This window comes from Coenobita brevimanus, unplaced genomic scaffold (genome assembly GCF_032717465.1).
Source record: "Coenobita brevimanus isolate Jiangsu-jjx unplaced genomic scaffold, ASM3271746v2 jjx.HiC_scaffold_1988, whole genome shotgun sequence".
Taxonomy (NCBI): domain Eukaryota; kingdom Metazoa; phylum Arthropoda; class Malacostraca; order Decapoda; family Coenobitidae; genus Coenobita; species Coenobita brevimanus.
In genome coordinates, this window is record NW_027642873.1 from 54776 (window position 1) to 74952 (window position 20177).

At 41.9% G+C, this 20177-nt stretch overlaps 1 long non-coding RNA gene across 1 annotated transcript; it reads right to left on the bottom strand.

The window, feature by feature from the left end:
* Positions 1-3671: 3671 nt before the first annotated feature.
* Positions 3672-9484, bottom strand: LOC145389732 (uncharacterized). The gene is made up of 3 exons (XR_013895506.1): positions 9378-9484; positions 8000-8201; positions 3672-3771 (listed from the first exon to the last, which is right to left on the bottom strand). It is a non-coding gene; the product is annotated as an uncharacterized LOC145389732 (long non-coding RNA).
* Between the last annotated feature and the right edge of the window lie 10693 nt (positions 9485-20177).

The window sequence follows — 20177 nt, forward strand, 5'->3', positions numbered from 1 at the left end:
CTAACATTCTCACATAATTGCTCAGACATCTAACATTCTCACATAATTGCTCAGACATCTAACATTCTCACACAATTGCTCAGACATCTAACATTCTCACACAATTGCTCAGACATCTAACATTCTCACACAATTGCTCAGACATCTAACATTCTCACATAATTGCTCAGACATCTAACATTCTCACACAGTTGTAGTCATCTAACTCTTCAGGGGGAATTAAAAACAGTTCAGTGGGGGTTAAAAAATAAATATTCTGACATTTATTTATGCCTTGACGGCATACCTTCGAGGTGGGAAATTCGCTTCTTGATATCTTAGGTGTGAGGCGCTTCATCTGCCACTGTCAGGCTGCATCAGATGGCACGGGTCTTCTTGGGCTGCAGATCCAGGGGCCTGAACTTCTGTAGGTGGAAAATTCTGAGTTAATACTACATAGTTTTCAGCCAATGGAACAGGGTTATTCCTACAACACGGATAGTCATTGGCCTCTGGTTGCTTCCTCCTTACACACACACACACACAAAGGAGCAATACATGACAAATGGAATTTAATGTGGACAAGTGTTATGCAATTAAGTTTGGTAAAAGTGAGAAAAGACCAGATTGAGATTATAAGTTGGGAAGATCAACCCTACACATAACAGAAAGGGAGAAGGACCTAGGAGTGATTATCAGTAACAGACTATCTCCAGCTGACCACATCAATGAGAAGGTACGTAACATGTATACACTGCTTGCAAATACAAGAATAGCATTCACATATATGAATGAAGACATGCTGAGAAAGATAATAACATCATTCATCAGACCAACCCTGGAGTATGCATCAGTAGTCTGGAGTCCTCATCTCAAGAAACATATAGATCAATCTATTTATCTATTGCCAGACGCCATAATCCTGTACGGGGTGGCCATTTGACTCTGAGTTATTTGTTTTACAGGGAGGGGCACTAACCCTCCACCAACCCATCTGACAAGTAGGGAGCACGTATGGTTTGGTTATATGGTTACCACCCAGCGTTGTAAATGGTTTCTTGGATTACAGGAAACCATTTGACTTGTCACTCAATGTAAAGCCACCTGTAACGGAAAGAAAAGCATTAAGTAGTGACAGGAAAGATGGGAGAAATAGGAAGAGAGGAGGGCAGGCACAGAAAAAGAATGATAAAGGCTAAGGAAGAAGCAGGCAGCACTACATCAAGTGAGTGGATGATGGTCGCCACCACCTACCACTATAAGACTGAAAAAGTACAAAGGGCTGCTACAAGATGGGTACCAAGCTTGAGGAATCTAAGCTACCAAGAAAGACTAAATAAACTGAATCTACCAACACTAAAGGAGAGAAGGAAAAGAGGTGACATGATTATGCTGTATAAATGCATATCAGGGAAGGAGAAAATAGACATTAATGAATATATAACCTATGGGAAGCATCAGCAAGAGGACACTGCAAAAAACTATATAAAAAGTGAGGCAATAAAGACACAAGGAAATTCAGTTTCTCAAATAGGGCAATTGATCAGTGGAATGCACTACCAAATGAAATACTGTGTGCCAAAACTATTCACAAATTTAAGGATATGTATGATAAAAATGGTTTAAAACACAAGACAGTACAAGCCTGACTCATTCCTGTAAATATACAATCAGGTAAGAACACACACACACATACACACACTTTAACGAAAAACGTGCAGGCAGACTGGAAGACCCACATCCAGCTGAAAGTACCAGCATCCAGGGCAGCCACTGTGCTTGTGTTATGCAACAGACTATGTAGCTTCTCATTACTGTTCTTTCATTCACTCATTCTCATCCAATCATTACTGTTCTACAGGAAGAAAAACTCATTTACAATTCATTACAACCAAATCCAAAGAGCCAATTTCCAAAATATTTTTTCATGCAACAATAAGTCTTTAAATCTGCACTAATTGTGTGAGGATGCGATATCAACACCACTCTGTTTGTATCATTTATAATGGCATGTTGGTGCCTTTATAAACGACACAAACATACAATATCAACACCACTCTGTTTGTATCGTTTATAAAGGCATGTTGGTGCCTTTATAAACGATACAAACATACAATATCAACACCACTCTGTTTGTATCGTTTATAAAGGCATGTTGGTGCCTTTATAAACGATACAAACATACAATATCAACCCCTCTCTGTTTGTATTGTTTATAAAGGCTCCAACATGCCTGTATAAATTAAACATCAATGCCTCTTTGTTTGACTACTACTACAACCATCACAACTACTACTACTACTATTACTACTACTGTGCTACTACTATTACCACTGCTACAACCATCACTATTACTACTGCTGCTACAACAACTACTACTACTGTAACTACTACTGCCACTACAACCACTACTACTACTAAAACCCCTACTACCACTACTATACTCCACTTCTTACACTAAGCCATGCTCTTACCTTCCTATCAGTCACCCCATCAGAGTCCAACTGAAGGCAGCACTGATGGAGGTCATTATGGGCCAGGTTGTGTGCTTTACTATCTATCTATCTATCTACTGCCAGACGCCTTAATCCTGTAAGGGATGGCCACAAACAAATCGCCTCCATGTCGCCCTGTCCCCGCCATTTCATTGCCCTGCTCCCAGATCTAGAAAAAAAAGAAAAAAGAAAATCAATTAAATCAACTCACTGTACATCAAAACAAAGCATTATATATCTTGCTATCTGTCTGTCTATTTATGTCTGTCTGTCTACTTGTCTGTCTACTTACCCATCCATCACTCATTTATCAAGGCTCCTACATGCTTGTATGTGTTGGCCTTGGTCACCGGAAGGCTGCTTTCCACACTGCTCAATCTCTAGCACCCTCTCTATCAATCCCTTATCCCTGAGGTCACACTCTATGACCTCATCTGGGTATTTTTTTTTTTTACTGATACACTGCCATACTGAACAACTGCTGCCTATCATCTATCTATCTATCTATTGCCAGACGCCTCAATCCCGTTTGGGGTGGCCACGAACAAATCGCCTCCAAGTCGCCCTGTCCCCCGCCATTTCATTGCCCTGCTCCCAACTCACACCCTCCTCTCTCATATACCTCTTCACCCCATCCCTCCATCTCATCCTCGGCCTACCCCTCCCTCTTCCCCCCTCTATCAGATTTCAATTATTCCCCAACCTGTTTCTCTTTGGATTTCGCTTCCCCAGAATACTTTCCCCAAAAACTTCAACCTACAGTAGTTCAAGTCCAAGTGTTATAGATTTTTTATGAATGGACGACACTTGTTATCTGGTATATGGATTCTATTTTTTTTCCCTTCCTCTGTTTATCTTTGGTATGAAAAAAAATTAAATAAATAAATTGCTTAGGAAAAGGTGTTAGGGAGCTTCCTCAACTGACAAAGGAGAAAAAAGTAAATAAAAAAACTGCTTAGGAAAAGGTGTTAGGGAGCTTCCTCAACTGACAAGGGGAAAAAAAAAAATAAATAAATGAATAAACTGCTCAGGAAAAGGTGTTAGGGAGCTTCCTCAACTGACAAAGGAGAAAAAATTAAATAAATAAATAAATTGCTTGGGAAAAGGAGCTTCCTCAATTAACGGGAAAAAAAAAAAAGGATAATGCTTTCTTCTATATGATTTTTTAGTACAGCAAGACATACCAGTCACCTGTACTTGCTTGGGCAGTGGGCAGAGTGAGTGACGACAGGAGGGTGAATGATGACAGGAGAGAGATCAATACCGATACGCCTTCCTTGATCACATGAACACGATTCTGAAAATGAAAAACAGAAATCATCATCACCATCACCACAACCACCATCACTGTTGTCATCATCATTGCAATAACTGTCACCATCATTATCTTCTTCATCATCACCACCACCATCACTTTCATCATTACTGCTGTCATCATCATCACACAGTTCAAGCCTTCAAAATCTTGGCTCAGCTTTACAGGTACAAAACTACTCATATAATCTTCACTTGACATCATCATCATCATCATCATCATCATCATCATCATCGGGACCTTCTTTCCCACCCTAAGGCCGTGTGAGGAGTAGCACTGTCCAGACAGCCCAAATTTGCCCAATCCAATGGGCCACGCTTCTATTCACTCATCTTTCAAGCTCCCGGAATCCTGGCTCTATCTGATATGCCAGAAACATTCACCACGTTCTGCAGCTTCACATAAACGTATCCGATAGAGTCAATCCAGACACTGTCACGTTAAAAAGGGGTGCCTAATCCCTGATCACGCACTTCTCCTTACAATATTCACCCAGCCAGCTCGATCTCTTGTCAGTTCCCTAGCCTCACTGACTTCCAAATCTCTCTTCCTCACACACCCATCCACCATATCTCTCCACCTTCTCCTTGGCCTACCTCACCTCCTCCCTCCTTCAAATTCGCTCAGATATACCTTTTTCACCACTCTATTGTTATCCATTCTCTCCACATGACCATACCACCTCAGTACACTCTCTTCGATTCTGGTGTCCACAGATTTCCTCACTTCACATCTTTCACGAATTACATTATTTTATATCCTATCCACTCTTTGTACTCCACATACACTCCTCAGCAGTCCCATCTCCACTGCTCCCACTCATGACTTTTCATTTTCATGCCACACCATAGTGTCACATCTACATGCTAAAGTACTTTTCATATTTAACTGCACTTATGTGTGTGCCTGTGACACAAAATATTCCCATGGACTCCCTTGCTAAAAAACAAAAGGTACCATGATTGTCATATACATCTCCTTCCACATTTTGTCCTTCTATCATACCTTACTTCCTTAACTTCCACACCTCATTTTCTCACATGTTCCTTCATGATATCCACCCATCATCTTGGCCTTCCCTGCCTCCTTCCACCTCTTCTCATCAAGTGCACAAAATAAATTCTAGTCATACCAATACTGAAACAATACTCTCAATGAAAGGTAAGACTTTTGAAATAAGACCTTTCCTCTACAGTTCTGATACAGTACTGTAATTTGTAGTAACATACCAACAAAGCTGCAATCACTAAAAAGAAATTGTATACATAGATATATATTTCCTAAGCTCCTCATAGATACATTTCCTATGCTCCTCAAGGATATTTTATATACAGTAAAACCTCTTTAAGTTGGAATAATAGGGGCTGAGGCCATTCTGACTATACTGCAATTCCAACTTATGGAAAGTGTGAGGCCTCCTGACTAACCAGAAAAAAAATCCCTTACCATGTTTGCAGAGGGTGTAATCCAAGCATAAGGAGGGAAGGCCTTTTGGTAAGATATACAGATGTTAAGGGGGTACATGATCACTTCTGTGCAACACTTTCACTTCTGTGCACCACTTTCTAACCATAATCACAAGTGCACTACCTTACACTTTGTATGCAGGCCTTAAGAACACTATTACACTTTATCTACACTTTATACAGGCCTTAATCACTACTGTTAAGCACTACTGTATGCAAAATTAATCACTATCAGAGTCACTGCAGACAATTTGTGCAGGCAACTCTGACCAAACATGACACAATCCTGGAGGAAGCTGGGATATACCGGGATTTGGTCACCATTAGAGGGAATTTTACATCTTATGTGTCAGTTTTCAGACTGGAAGCCACTATGGGCCCTCACAGGCTAAAACATAATGCCCCTGGTGCGTCATGCCGAGAGTGGGTTTCCATTAAACGGCTTAGGGGAGTTTTTTCCGGGATTTTTACAACAATTTTTTCAAAAAATTTATCCCATCATCCAATCCTATGTTGCCCCATGCGAAGCGTAGGAGACCGGGGCTAGGCAAGTTGGTCCTGATGTTTAAGATGACAATGACCAGCCTCACCCATCCCTAAGTGGCATTATGTGAGCAATAAACCCCAACCACCCCTTGGCCATAAGCCTACACAGGCTCAATCCGATTGGAGGGCCTTAATTACCCACTAAACCACCAGGTGCCATAATTTGGTTATATGGTTACCACCCAGCATAGTAAATGGCTTCCTGGTGTACAGAAAACCACTTGGCTTGACACTCAGTATTGAGTCACCCATAGGCAGAAGGAGGAGGAAAGAACGAAGAAAAGAATGACAGAAGAGGGAATATACTGTATTACAAATTATTTACATTTTGAGTAGACATGCAGGAGAAATACACCAGATTACACTACTACACTACTACTACTATTACTGCTACTACTGCTATCATATACCTTAACTTGGCCAAAACTGTCTTCAGTAAGCCATTTCATACACAGTTCAGTGGCAGACCAAGACAATGCTACAGCTAATTATCCTTTCCACAGCACTTGTTTGTGACTAGCAGCATATTCTATTGCTCATCTATTGTTCAAACTCAAAATTCAAGATGCTAAAAAATTTTAAACCAAAAAGAAGACCATAGCACTATTTTAATAGGCTTTTGTTACAGCTCAGTTTTCAAGACTGGAAGTTGTCACTTCTAGATCAAATTAAAGTGAAATCAGTATAATATATTACAATGTTTATCCTTACAAGATCATTTTCAGGATAAGGGGCAGTTTAGGACAAGTTCAAGAAAACAGTATGGCTGCTTGGTTTGATAGGTAGGCCTAAATGTGTCCTTGTGCAGCTTATTTGTAGCATTTCATATTTTTTCATTCATCATCCTATGTTGCCCCATGAGGAATGAAAAAAAAAAAATGAAATGCTACAAATAAACAACAAAAGGACAAATTTAGGCCTGCCTATCAAACCAAGCAGCCATATTCTTTTCTAGCACAAAGGCAAAAAGACTTTGACAAATCTAAATCTTATCCATAACACTTCAGGACTAACATCATAGTCTAGAGTTACAGCTCAGGAATATGGATGGAAAGAGAATTTTAGGCCAGGTTAGAGTAAAACCTGTATACTGCCATTTACAGTAGACTGCTTCATCATGGTCAATGGCTCAGCAAACATTCTAGCCCCTTGATGCCAGGATTCCAGGGGCCTGAATGGTGAGAATGGCAGTGTGGCTCACTCAACTGGGTGAACACTGGTTAGTATCTCATTCCATCAAGTTTTCTTCTGTCTCTCTCTACCCTACCTTGGGGTGGGAAAGGTGTGGATGATCCCAGTAACACATTAGCCACACATTCTTGCTCCCATAGCCAATCTTCTAACAAAGGGTCATTCCCACGACTAACATGAAGATGGACACTAACAAGCCTTAACTAGGAGCTAGGAATGAGTCCGTTATTACTACTTACTCTAACCTGGTCTAAAATTTGCCATCCCTCCATCTTAAATGCTAAAATGTAACACTAGACAAATATCAGGATATATGGCTGGTCATGAAGTGCAATGGGATGAGTGTAGAGACAAACCACTGTCTTTCTACCAATAAGCTATGTGAAATAACCCACAAAAGAAAAATATGGACCTAGTTATTGTAACAGACCTATAGTCAAAATAACCCTCCCAATATCTGAATACACTTGGCCATCAAATAACTGAAAAGGAGTTAGGGATCTTTACAAAGTTGTTGCATGGAATCTTGAGCCCTAAGTAAGGAATGTTTCTCCTTGGTTACTAGTCATAATTACCCACCCAGTCTTACTACACCTGGACATAACTGAAAAGGGACATGGGATCAATGTTAGACAGGACTTTCTGTACCAAATTATTTTTAGAATTTAATTTGTATCATCGTATCAGAGACACCAACAACATCCTTGCATGTATCGGCATTGGTCACCTAATGGCAGCTCTCCACGCTGCTTGATCCACCATTATATCTCTTATGCAGCCATTTATCACAAACACTGACCAAGATGGAGTTACTTCCCACACCCTTGCTGCAAACTACACCTGGCCACACTTCCTCTGCTTTGACAGTACTGCCACCAGCCCTAGATATCACTTTGTTAAAGGTAAAAGGTATATCTAACCCCTCTAGAAAAGCCTCTTATGCTATATAAAGCCATATGGAATTAGCATGCACAAAAAAATAATAGATAAGTTTACGGCATACTGACCAAATTAGTATCCAGTTCAATGCTCCCTCCAGCGGTAGTGTAGATCTACAGTAGTAGTGGCTATGATAGTTCTGGTAGCTGTGGTGGTGGTAGTCCTGTACAGCTAAATGCCTTGATGCCGGAAAGGTGCCCACAAATTACTTCACCTCCATGTCATGCAGTTTTTTGCCATCATGCTGTCCTTCCCCCCAAACTCACACCCCTGAAAAACAACATTCATATAAGCCATGACACTAAAGACTCCAAGAAAAATATCAATGAGTAAGCTTTAGAAATACTCAGGAATGTTTGCAAGACACGCTAAAGTCAATATTATCAGCATAAAAACAATTAATGGGAAGAAAAAGGAAAAAAATCATATAACAAAATGTAAACATCCTTCACCAGTCACAGCTCCAGCCAGACTGACTAAAGCTGGCAGATTCCACCAATCTCCACATTCTTTCCCTCCACTTGTTCCCTGTCCCCTCCATCCCCCCACCAGTTCCCACCCCTCCATCCCTCCCTTCATGTCCATTCCTCCTCCTTCCTGCCTCTCCTCAACCCCATCTCTCTCTCCTTTCTTCCTTTCCCCTCCTTGTCTTTCCACCTCTAGTCATCCTTCTTCCCTCTACCTTTTCCTCTTACTGAAAAGCAGCTTCTTCCATCCCCCTCTCCCTCCTCTCTCCCCCTTCATCCCCCCCTCCTTCCTTCACTCTTATGTCCTCCCTCTCCTGTACTCCCTCTCCCTCCTCCTCCCTCCCCTGCAACATACAACAAGAGGGGGATTAGAAGCAATAGGAAAAAAGGGGTGTATTACAATACAGTAGTAGCTACTACTGTCTGTTCAGTCAGAGGTACATTTCTTCATTTACTTGATCAAAAAAAAAACTGCCTCCTGAAAATAAAATCACTTTAATCCTACTGGGGCTCCATAAGGCAGAACCTGGATGAAGAATGAATCCCAGCAGCAAACGTTAAGTTTTATAGGTTGAGTTGATGAAAAAATCCAAGTGAAATGTGCCAATGATACACTTTCAATACAGGCGTCATTAGGCTGATGCCAACAGTTTCTCTGACGGCCAACAGGTTTTAATGTTATTTTGGGGCATCCTTAAGATATCTGAATAGACGGCTTGCTGTCCTACCAAAACTCCCACGGAACATTACAGTATTTTACTGAACTTACTACATGACTAAAGGCCTCATTCACAACTATGACAAGCTGCAAAACAATGACAATCTGGGCCAAGTTAAAATGAATGAACTATAGTCAATATTCAGCATGCACTGTTTGATGAATGTCACATCCATTACTAAATTATACAAGATTCTGCCAATGGATGTGATAATTACATGTTAACTCCAGAGGACATAGAATCAGTTCAGTCTAATTTACCATCAAATTAGAATAGAATGTCCCAGCAAATGCCACCATCCAAGTAAACATTGGCCTGGTACATCTTGCTGACCAACTTCATGGTGACAGGTTGGCGGCGCTACACCAACATGCTGGCTTCAAAGGGGGTGTTGTCTGCCCTGAAAAAAAAATAATAATAATAATCTATATACCTATCTATATACCTATCTATCTACAGCCAGATGCCTTAATCCCATTAGGGGTGAAAAAAAGTGATATTAAAATCTTCAAAGGGGGTGTCGTCTAGCCTGAAAAAATAATTTGTCATTTCGTTTTTTAAGGCTCCAACATGCTTGCATGCGTCGGCCTTTGACATCTAATGGGGGCTCTCCAAGCTGCTCTATCTCTGGCAGCTTCCCTATTCAGTCCCTTATCCTTTGGGTCACACTCAATGACCTCATCACAGGTCTTTTTAGGTCTACCTCTTGCAACCCCACCCCCAACATTAACACATCTCACTTTCTGTACCCAATTATCATCCCCCATCCTCTCCACATGCCCAAACCATCTCAATCTACCTCTCCTCATCACAACACCAATACACTCCAGTCTCATCCTACCTCTCAACTCTTCCATCGTAAACCTAGTCTCCCCCAGGCTTTGCACGCAGGGACGCACTGCACATCTACCTAACCACCCTCATTTCTGTACGTCTGAGCCTGCAAATATCCTCTTCCTTTACTGCCCAGGTCGCACTACCATACAGCATTATAATTATAATAATAATAACAATAATAATAATAATAATAATAATCTATATATCTATCTATCTGTAGCCAGATGCCTTAATCCCATAAGGCATGGGAAAAAAATTACAATTTAATAGAAACACAAATTAAATTTTTAAATGTATACAGTATCATTATCATCACCAGCACCATCTTGAACTCTGTCAATTCCAGGATTAACTGGAATGTGCCATATTCGAAAGGTGTTGTGTGGCCTGTGAGAAAAAAAAAAAAAAAGTGTATCATCATCATCATTATCACCACCATCAACTCAAACTCTTGCTGTATCATCATCATCATCATCTTCCCTAACTTTTCCCACCCTCTGTTAATTCCAGGGTTAACTTGAACATGTCTTCAAAGAGGGTGTTGTGTGGCCTGTGAAAAAAATGTATATCATCAATCATCATCATCAGCACCATCACCATCATTATCATACCGGTAGTTTTTTTTTTTTCCCATCATGGTAAAATAAACTGATGCCATTTTTTTTTTCTATGCAGCACTACACCATCCACTCACTCAATGTAGTGCTGCTCTCGGGTGTCAGCCCTTTCCTCTCCCCCATCCTTCTTTCCTTCCATCCTCTTCTGTCTCGCCTTCCTTCATTCTTTCCTCGCCTTTCTGCCTAAGGGTGACTTTACACTCCCTCTTTTGTCTTTCTTTCCTTCATTCTTTCCTCTTCCTTCAGCCTGTGGGTGACTCTACACTGAGTGGCGAGCCAAATGGTTTCCTGTACACCAGGAAACCATTTACTATGCTGAGTAGTAACCATATAACCATATTATGGTGCCTGGTGTTTTAGTGGGTAATTACAGCGCTCCAATCGGATTGAGCCGGTGAAGGTTTATATCCAAGGGATGGTTGGGGTTTATTGCTCACATAACGCCACTCAGGGATGTGTGAGGCTGGTCACTCATCTGAAATGTCAGGACCAACTTGCCTAGCCCTGGGCTCCTATGCTCCTCATGGGGCAACATAGGATTGGATGATGGATGGATGGATGCAAGGAAGAAGGAACCAAAGGCCAGGAGCCCATAAACTGTTCCTTTCAAGGATATTGTGTAGGATACTGCCTGTTCATAGGCCCATCAGTACGATATGGTGGGCGTTGCCGGATCCTCTTGAATCACAGCCTCAGGCATCAGTCGCACCGTCCCCGCTGCTCAGAATAAAGCCAAGCACACGCAGCTGTGTTTGTCTTGACCCCCACACCATGCTTCTTTCCTCCTCTATCAATTCCAGGATTAACTTCTCTAAGCCAGGTTACAGTGAACAAACTATAGGAACTCAATCTCTATCTATTTATTGCCAGACACCTTAATCCCATATGGGGTGGCCACAAGCAAATCGCCTTCACGTCACCCCGTCCCCCGCCATTTCACTGCCCTGCTCCCAACTCATACCCCCCTCTCTCATATACCCCCACTCCATCCCTCCATCTCATCCTTGGCCTCCCCCTCCCTCTCTCCCCCTCCACCCCACTCACATACACTCTCCTTGTCAGTCTCTCACTCTCCATCCTCTCCATATGGCCAAACCACCTCAATGTGCTTCTCCTAATGCTTTCTATCACAGCCATATCCACACCACAACACTCCTTCACTTCCTCATTTGTCAGTCTGCCTCTCCATGTAAATCCACATGCTCCTCTCAAATAACTCATTTCCACTGCTCTCACTCTTGACTTCTGTCCCTCGAACAACGTCCACGCTTCACTTCCATACATTAGAGTTGGTATCACAATACTGTCATGTAGTAACTTTTTCACCTCCAAGCTCACTTCCCTGTTTCTTATCACTGCTTTCAAGGAACCAGCAACCTTTCTTCCTTGTTGTGTCCTTTCAAGCACTTCACCCTCAAGTACTTAAATGTACTCACATTCTCTATTTCCTCATCATCCAACCTCATTGTACATTCACTTCTCTCAAAGACCATCACTTTACTCTTCCCTACATTCACCTTTAGATTCCATTTCTTACACACTCTCCCAAACTCATCCACCAAGCCTTGCAGCTCCCCTTCGTCTTCACCTAACAACACAATATCACCTGCAAACAACAGTACAGGGAGTTTCCAAACACTGCCCTTCTATAGGAACTCACCCAAAGATAATGGTATTCCAGATCATGATGTTTTCTGTGACAGCAGCACTGACTCCTGCAGGGGGTCTTGTTGCAACCTGAAAAATTGTTGATTAGTTGCATGATGGCAATAATATGGATGATGATGCTAATAATAATAATAATAAAAACAATACTACTACTACTAATGCTACTACTACTAATAATAATAATGATAATAATAATACAGGAGGTCCTGATGTTATGAGCAGTTATGTTTATGGAAACCAACTCATTAAGTGAAAGCTTGTATGTAAAAGAGTACATAACCTAAGGGAAAAAAGGGGATTTGGTGTTTGACCACTGCCAGTATACATCTATAATGCTATGTAAGGCTACTTTAAACAAGAATAAAGGATTAATTATATCCAAAACACACACACACATCATTAACATAATAACCTACTGTAGAATAATACACATCTACTGTAATAGAAGCATAAAGACCCCCTAGAGATGCCACTGGAACTGCAGTGAAATCCACAAACTACAAACTCTGGTTAGTGACTGTGTACAACTTCTGTGGTGAACATGAGTGTAATAAGCCTGACTAATAAACATGTCAACAAAGCAGTATAAATTGAACTGAACTCAGTAGTTTATTTATCTTCTTACGTCAACACGTAAACTCGTCACATATTGTAAGAACAGATTTTTTTCTCACCCCGTAACACAAACCGGTCACTAAACTCTTTTCACATTCACTGCACTAAGTGTGAAAACTCATGCATTTTACTGCTCCCTCACCATTAACCTCTTTAAGGATGGGAGAAATAGGAAGTGAGGAGGCCAGACACAGAAAAAGAATGATAAAGGTGAAGGAAGATGTAGGCAGCACTACATCAAATGAGTGGATGATGGTCGCCACCACCTACCACTGTTTACACTTACTGGTTTTAGATAATTTAATTCATTTTGGTATAACAGACAGAGCCAGGATTCCAGGGGCTTGAATGATGAGTGAATGGAAGTGTGGCCCATTGGAGTGGGTAAACTTGGGCTGTCTGAATGTTGCTACTCCTCAACCTGGCCTAGGATGGGAAAAGAGGTCCAGATGATGATGATGCAGCAGTGAAGTAATTAATGAAGGCTATACCTAACCCCTGTAATAAGTCTCTCCTATGCCAAACAAGATCATTTGAAGATGGCAAGAAAAAATACAAGAACAGGTCATCCCACTGAGGGAGTTGAAAACCATACAGTGTGTGACCTTGGGTTGTGTGGGTGACATGGCCCAGAGGTATAGGCTGACTCTCCATCACCTGTGCATCCCACCACTGGCTTGAACTACAGCTGTCACGGATAAAGACAGTAACACAGGCCATCACCATTACCATCATCATCACCATTATTACAATCATCGTCATCATTTCCCAAGTAACTGGCAGTAGAATATTAAGCTACTATGAAGCAATTATGGAAGGAGTGGTAGGCAGCCTGCACAGCTTTTGATAAAACAAGCTTGGAACTGACCTGGACACATGCCTGGCAACAAAGGTGTGATGCCCACAGATGTGCTGTTTGGTTCCCTTCTTCTTCCAGTTACTCCTCGGCAGGAAAAGAAGAATTAAGATTTTTCTTTTCCTGCAAACTGGTCAAATCATAATTAAACTTCCTGGAAATGCATACTGGCTTATCTGTTGTGCAAAATGGTTGTTATCTTTTACCTAATGCAATAAAATGCAGAAAATATTCTCACAGAAAATGGCATGTTGATAAAAAAGAATATATGCTACTTAACATTTCAGGGTGCAAAGGTATTGAAATTAGGAAAAAATGACACCAAAATGATCCAAATCTGAGATGAATTACAGTAGATGCAAAATAGAAGCTAGAAATACTATGTTCTGAGAAAATAAGCATCAAGGTCAAGACTTAATTGTATAGGTTTGTAATTGATATAAAGTGCTGTATGATGGATGAATGAAGTTTTGTGCATCCAGTGTTGCACAGACTGGGTCTTTTCCGGTTTGTGAACCTCACTGCTGGGGCGTTTTGGACAGAGTATCACTGACGGGGTTTTGTCTGTGCCAGTGGTGGACCCCTTCCCGTCTCTCAACAACTATCTCTAGCCAAGAACATACCAGGTACAGTCCTGTAGCTTTTTGGACAGTGGAGGCATGATGCTTGCCTTGAAAACACCACTGCTAGTGACCGACACAAGGTAACCCTCGTGCACGAGTGTTTTGGTTGACTGAGAGTAAAAGGTGGATTTTCAGTGTTGCCTGGCGAAATCGTAGAACTTCCGCCATCTCCATATTTTCACTCTCCCTGCTTATACAGAAAGATGTCAAACACCACAAAAGAGAAATAGAATACAATATTATCAGAAAATCATGCTGGCGCATCAATCACCTGATCTTTGTTGACATTTGGTGAGTACAGGCCTTGGAGAATTCGTAACATCCCTTCCTCGGTGACTTATTTGGCCTGCTACACCTTAATATCCCCTAATATGGTGCTAATAGGAACTACGACTGTAATAAAAAATACCAATAACGACAGAGAGGACAAGAAAGTGTAATATACCAAATAAATTGATCAGGAAAAGGTGCTAAAAATCCTTCCATTTCAACGACATAACGGCTTAATTTTCAACCCCGACTTAGGAGGCTTGGTAAGACCTCTTCTTCAGCAATTTATTGTGCACATTACACCTTAATATTCTATATACTGATGCAACTGTGCCGATATTTAAATTAAGCCGTAGTCTCTCATGTAGAAGATTTCGCAACATTTCCTTCTCGGCGAACTATTTTGCACTCTTGACCTTAATATCCTCTTGATGAAAGCTATGGCGGTATTAGCAAAGTATAAATATCATACAGCCCAACAGAAAGGCCTAATTTGCAAATAAATCGCTAAGGAAAAAAGGGGTGTGAGGGCCACGTTCCAGCGATAATACGGATTGATTTTCGCAACACTTCTTCAGCGATTTATTTTGCACCATGCACCATAATATTCTCTTATATGCTACTCTGAGTTGCAATTGTGCCGACATTAATAGTTCAGCCTAAATCTCTCATATAAGCCAGTCCAGTAAAGTTTTGGGATTGCCTTTGCAATCCAAAATTTTTAACAATTCTGATGGGAGGCGAACCCGCGTCCACCAGCGTGTGAGATGCACACTCTACCACTGTACCACATAGAGTAGGTTTTGGAAATTCCGTAGGGTCTCTTTCTGGGCGATTGTTTTGCGCATACACCTTAAAATCCTCCAGTGTGTTATAAATGGAATCTACGCCAATATTAAAAGTCACATATTACATGAATAATAACATTAATGTGTAATATGCAAAATAAATTGCCGAGGAGGAGGTACTACGAAATCTCGCATATTACGGATGATATTAATTTATTTCTATTTACTTAATCAGTACAGTATCTTGAAAAGCAAATCGTTAAGAAGAGGCGTTAGGGAGCATCCTTACAATTTATTTCTAATTCTGCTCCGTTACTGTATTCTTGTGTGTAATTCAGGCAATCTATGTCGATACTGACAAGAGATAAGAAGCCAACCAGGGGATATATATATATATAATATATATATATATATATATATATATATATATATATATATATATATATATATATACAACAGAGGAAGGAAAAACGAACGAATTAAAAAAAATAAATAATCCATACACCAGATTACTGGTGTCCTTTGAGTAGTTTGAACAAAAAAAAAAAAATCGTTAAGGTAGAGGTGCTATGGATTTTCCTGGCACGACGAGAATGCGGACCAAAGATTGTCATTAGCAGGAGGTAGCAGAGCTAAGAAACATACATACGGGTAAGGAGTCTCCCTAACACCTCTTCCTTAATTATTTATTTCCCAAACTACTCGCTAATATCTCACCACCTTAGCATGGGGCAATATCACCTTGGAGGAGACGGACAGTTCGTAATGACGGCACTCCACGCTGCTTGATCTCTGGCAGCCTCCCTGTTCAGTCCCTTACCCCTGAGGTCACACTCTATGACCTCGTCCCAGGTCTTTTTCTGTCTGCCTCTCACACCCCTACCTCCGACGATTACACTTCCCATCTTCCTCACCCACGTGTCCTCCCCCATCCTCTCCACATGCCCAAACCATCTCAGTCTACCTCTCCACACCCAACTGTCATCCTCCATCCTCTCTACATGCCCAAACCATCTCAATCTGTCCCTTCTCATCACAACACCAATACACTCCAGTCCCATCATTCCTCCCAAACCAATTCAATCTACTCCACCTCATCACAACACCAATACATTCCAGTCCCATCCTTCCTCCCAAACCATCTCAATCTACCCCTCCTCATCACAACACCAATACACTCCAGTCCCATCCTTCCTCCCAAACCATCTCAATCTACCCCTCCTCATCACAACACCAGTACACACCAGTCCCATCCTTCCTCCCAAACCATTTCAGTCTACCCCTTCTCATCACAACACCAATACACTCCAGTCCCATCCTTCCTCTCAAACCATCTCAGTCTACCCCTCCTCATCACAACACCAACACACTCCAGTCCCATCCTTCCTCTCAAACCATCACAATCTACCCCTCCTCATCACAACACCAATACACTCCAGTCCCATCCTTCCTCTCAACTCTTCATTCACACCTCTCACTCTCCACACCCAGTTGTCATCCTCCATCCTCTTCACATGCCCAAACCATCTCAGTCTACCCCTCCTCATCACAACACCAATACACCCCAGTCCGTTCGTGATGCTTAAGATGTTACTTTTCACACGGGAAGCGATGTCAGCGAGTTACGATGCGGATGTAGCGATCATTTGTATCACTGGAGCCATGGAAGACAGTACCCAGTGGTCCTGTGGGGAGGTGGAGGACGAAGAAGAGCTGTTATTGCTTAGTTTAGCCATTTCCGATAAAATTAAAATGAAATGGGTACATGAGACAAATGTGAAAAGACCAAGAACTTATAAGTGATGAGGAAAAGTTCAGACGGTATTTAGACTGTGACAAATGAGGAAGGAGCGTTGTGGTGTGGATGTGGATGTGATAGGAAGCGTTAGGAGAAACACACTGAGGTGGTTTGGTCATGTGGAGAGGATGGAGAATGAGAGACTGACGAGGAGAGTGTATGTGAGTGAGGTGGAGGGGGGGGAAGAAGATGGGGGAGGCCAAGGATGAGGTGGAGGGATGGAGTAGAGAGGTATATGAGAGAGGGGGGTGTGAGCTGGGAGCAGGGCAATGAAATGGCGGGGGACAGGGGGACATGGAGGCGATTTGTTTGTGGCCACCCCTTACGGAATTGAGATGTCTGGCAATAGATAGATAGATAGTGCCACTCAGCGTAATGAAGCCTGACCGAACCAGACATCCAGAACAAGCTACAAACTACAGGCAGACCATAAGTGCCAAGGATAGGCTGGCCAGTACCTTTACACAGATTAAAATACAAACATACTATTCTATTGCCAGACGCCTTAATCTCGTAAGGGGTGGCCACAAGCATATCGCCTTCATGTCGCTCTGTCCTCCTCCATTTCACTGCCCTGCTCCCAGCTCACACCGCCTCTCTCATATACCTCTCCACTCCATCCCTCAATCTCATCCTTGGCCTCACCCTTCCTTTCCCCCCCTCCACCTCACTCACGTACACTCTCCTCGTCAGTCTCTCACTCTCCATACACTTGCAGGAAAAGTTTATATAAGAAGGAACAAGTGACTGTATGTCCATATGGGAAGGGTATAGAGGAGGGTAAGGTGCTGGGAAGGGTGTGTAAGGTGCTGGGAAGGGTGTGTAAGATGCTGGGAAGGGTGTGTAAGGTGCTGGGAAGGGTGTGTAAGGTGCTGGGAAGGGTGTGTAAGGTGCTGGGAAGGGTGTGTAAGGTGCTGGGAAGGATGTGTAAGGTGCTGGGAAGGGTGTGTAAGATGCTGGGAAGGGTGTGTAAGGTGCTGGGAAGGGTGTGTAAGGTGCTGGGAAGGGTGTGTAAGGTGCTGGGAAGGGTGTGTAAGATGCTGGGGTGTGTAAGATGCTGGGAAGGGTGTGTAAGGTGCTGGGAAGGGTGTGTAAGGTGCTGGGAAGGGTGTGTAAGGTGCTGGGAAGGATGTGTAAGGTGCTGGGAAGAGTGTGTAAGATGCTGGGGTGTGTAAGATGCTGGGAAGGGTGTGTAAGGTGCTGGGAAGGGTGTGTAAGGTGCTGGGAAGGGTGTGTAAGGTGCTGGGAAGGGTGTGTAAGATGCTGGGAAGGGTGTGTAAGGTGCTGGGAAGGATGTGCAAGATGCTGGGAAGGGTGTGTAAGGTGCTGGGAAGGATGTGTAAGATGCTGGGAAGGGTGTGTAAGGTGCTGGGAAGGGTGTGTAAGGTGCTGGGAAGGGTGTGTAAGGTGCTGGGAAGGGTTTGTAAGGTGCTGGGGTGTGTAAGTGCTGGGAAGGGTGTGTAAGGTGCTGGGAAGGGTGTGTAAGGTGCTGGGAAGGGTGTGTAAGGTGCTGGGAAGGGTGTGTAAGGTGCTGGGAAGGGTGTGTAAGATCGACAGCGAACTATTAGACAAATCAAGACACAGGCATAAGTATATAATTTGTGTATTCTTAAAAAATCTCGCTACCTAACTACACATGCTATTTGTTACTGCATCGCGGTATCTCTGTCATAGTACAGTACATTACTGTATATTCGTCTAAGGGAAGCAAAAGAAAGTTGTACCGTAATTTCCTCTCTAAGTCTCTAAAAAGGTAACATTTAGTACTGCTGAGGTTTAAACTAATTTCAGGGAGAATTTGAAACTAGAAAGGAAATGTCAGGTTGTGGGAATTTTGTTCGTAGTTATTGACTTCGGCTTCATCTTATCGTCAGCAAACCCAAAATATCCCGTAAGAGCGTAGTATCCATGCAAATAATGTAGCATATAAAAATCTTTCACAGCTAACTCGATCATAAGTGCAGCGATACTAGCATATAAACCAGCGTATTGATGAAAACTGTGATACCAATTTGAATCTCGCGGGCATCACATCAAGGAAAAGGCCTGGGTTCCAAAATTATAAATGTTTTGAGCGTCAGGTGCACGTGCATAAAATTGCTTGTTTATTTTTTAGTTTTCACGCAGCCAAGCCAAAAAATATATAAAAATCGAAATAATCGACCAAACAAAATTATTTCTAATACTTTTAAAATGCTGTGAAGACTTTTTAAATCTCGGAAATTGGTTTAAGATCTTTATGAATACTGCCGAGGTTGGCGATGGGAGTGTAAGTGTAACCGACGCCATGTTTCAAGAGAACATTTAGGAGTGATGAGGTGAGGATCCTGCCTTGATTCCACATTTTCAAGCGGTTACAGCTAATTTACTTGTATTATTGTGTTTGTGAAAATTAGATATGGCAATGGAGATAACTTAGAGGTGAGCATTTCTAGTGAGTATTCGTGTTTCGTGATTATAAAGGGCGACAAAGGCCAAGCAGATGGTGATGAAGGCCAGCTTCGTGAGTATCTTGGTCTACTTCCATAATTTTACCACCAGCATCTGATTTACGTACATAAGTCTGCTTGTTAATATTAATAATTAATGGAGCTTACTAGAGTATAGGTATGTGATGGAAATATTCATGTTTTGAGATGGTTTGTGGAATGGTAAATGGAAGAACAGACGCCGAAGAAGGCCAGCGTAGGTACCCTGCTCTGATTTGCTTTTCTGCAGCTTCCATCTAATTTACTTACATAATTGTACTCACTAATGTTAGATAGAGATTATTAGGGTGTAGAGATTATTAGGGTATACGTTTGTGAGGGAAAGTGGCTGTATTGAGATGATATTTGGCATTCTTGTTAGAACAGACGTTGAAGATGGCTGGCGTAGTAAGTTAAGTATCCTGCTCTGCCTCCACGTTTTCCTTACTTACAGCTAATTTCCCCACTTAATTCTGCTTACTGTTGTTATGCAAGGCAGTGGAGATAAATAAGTGTAGTT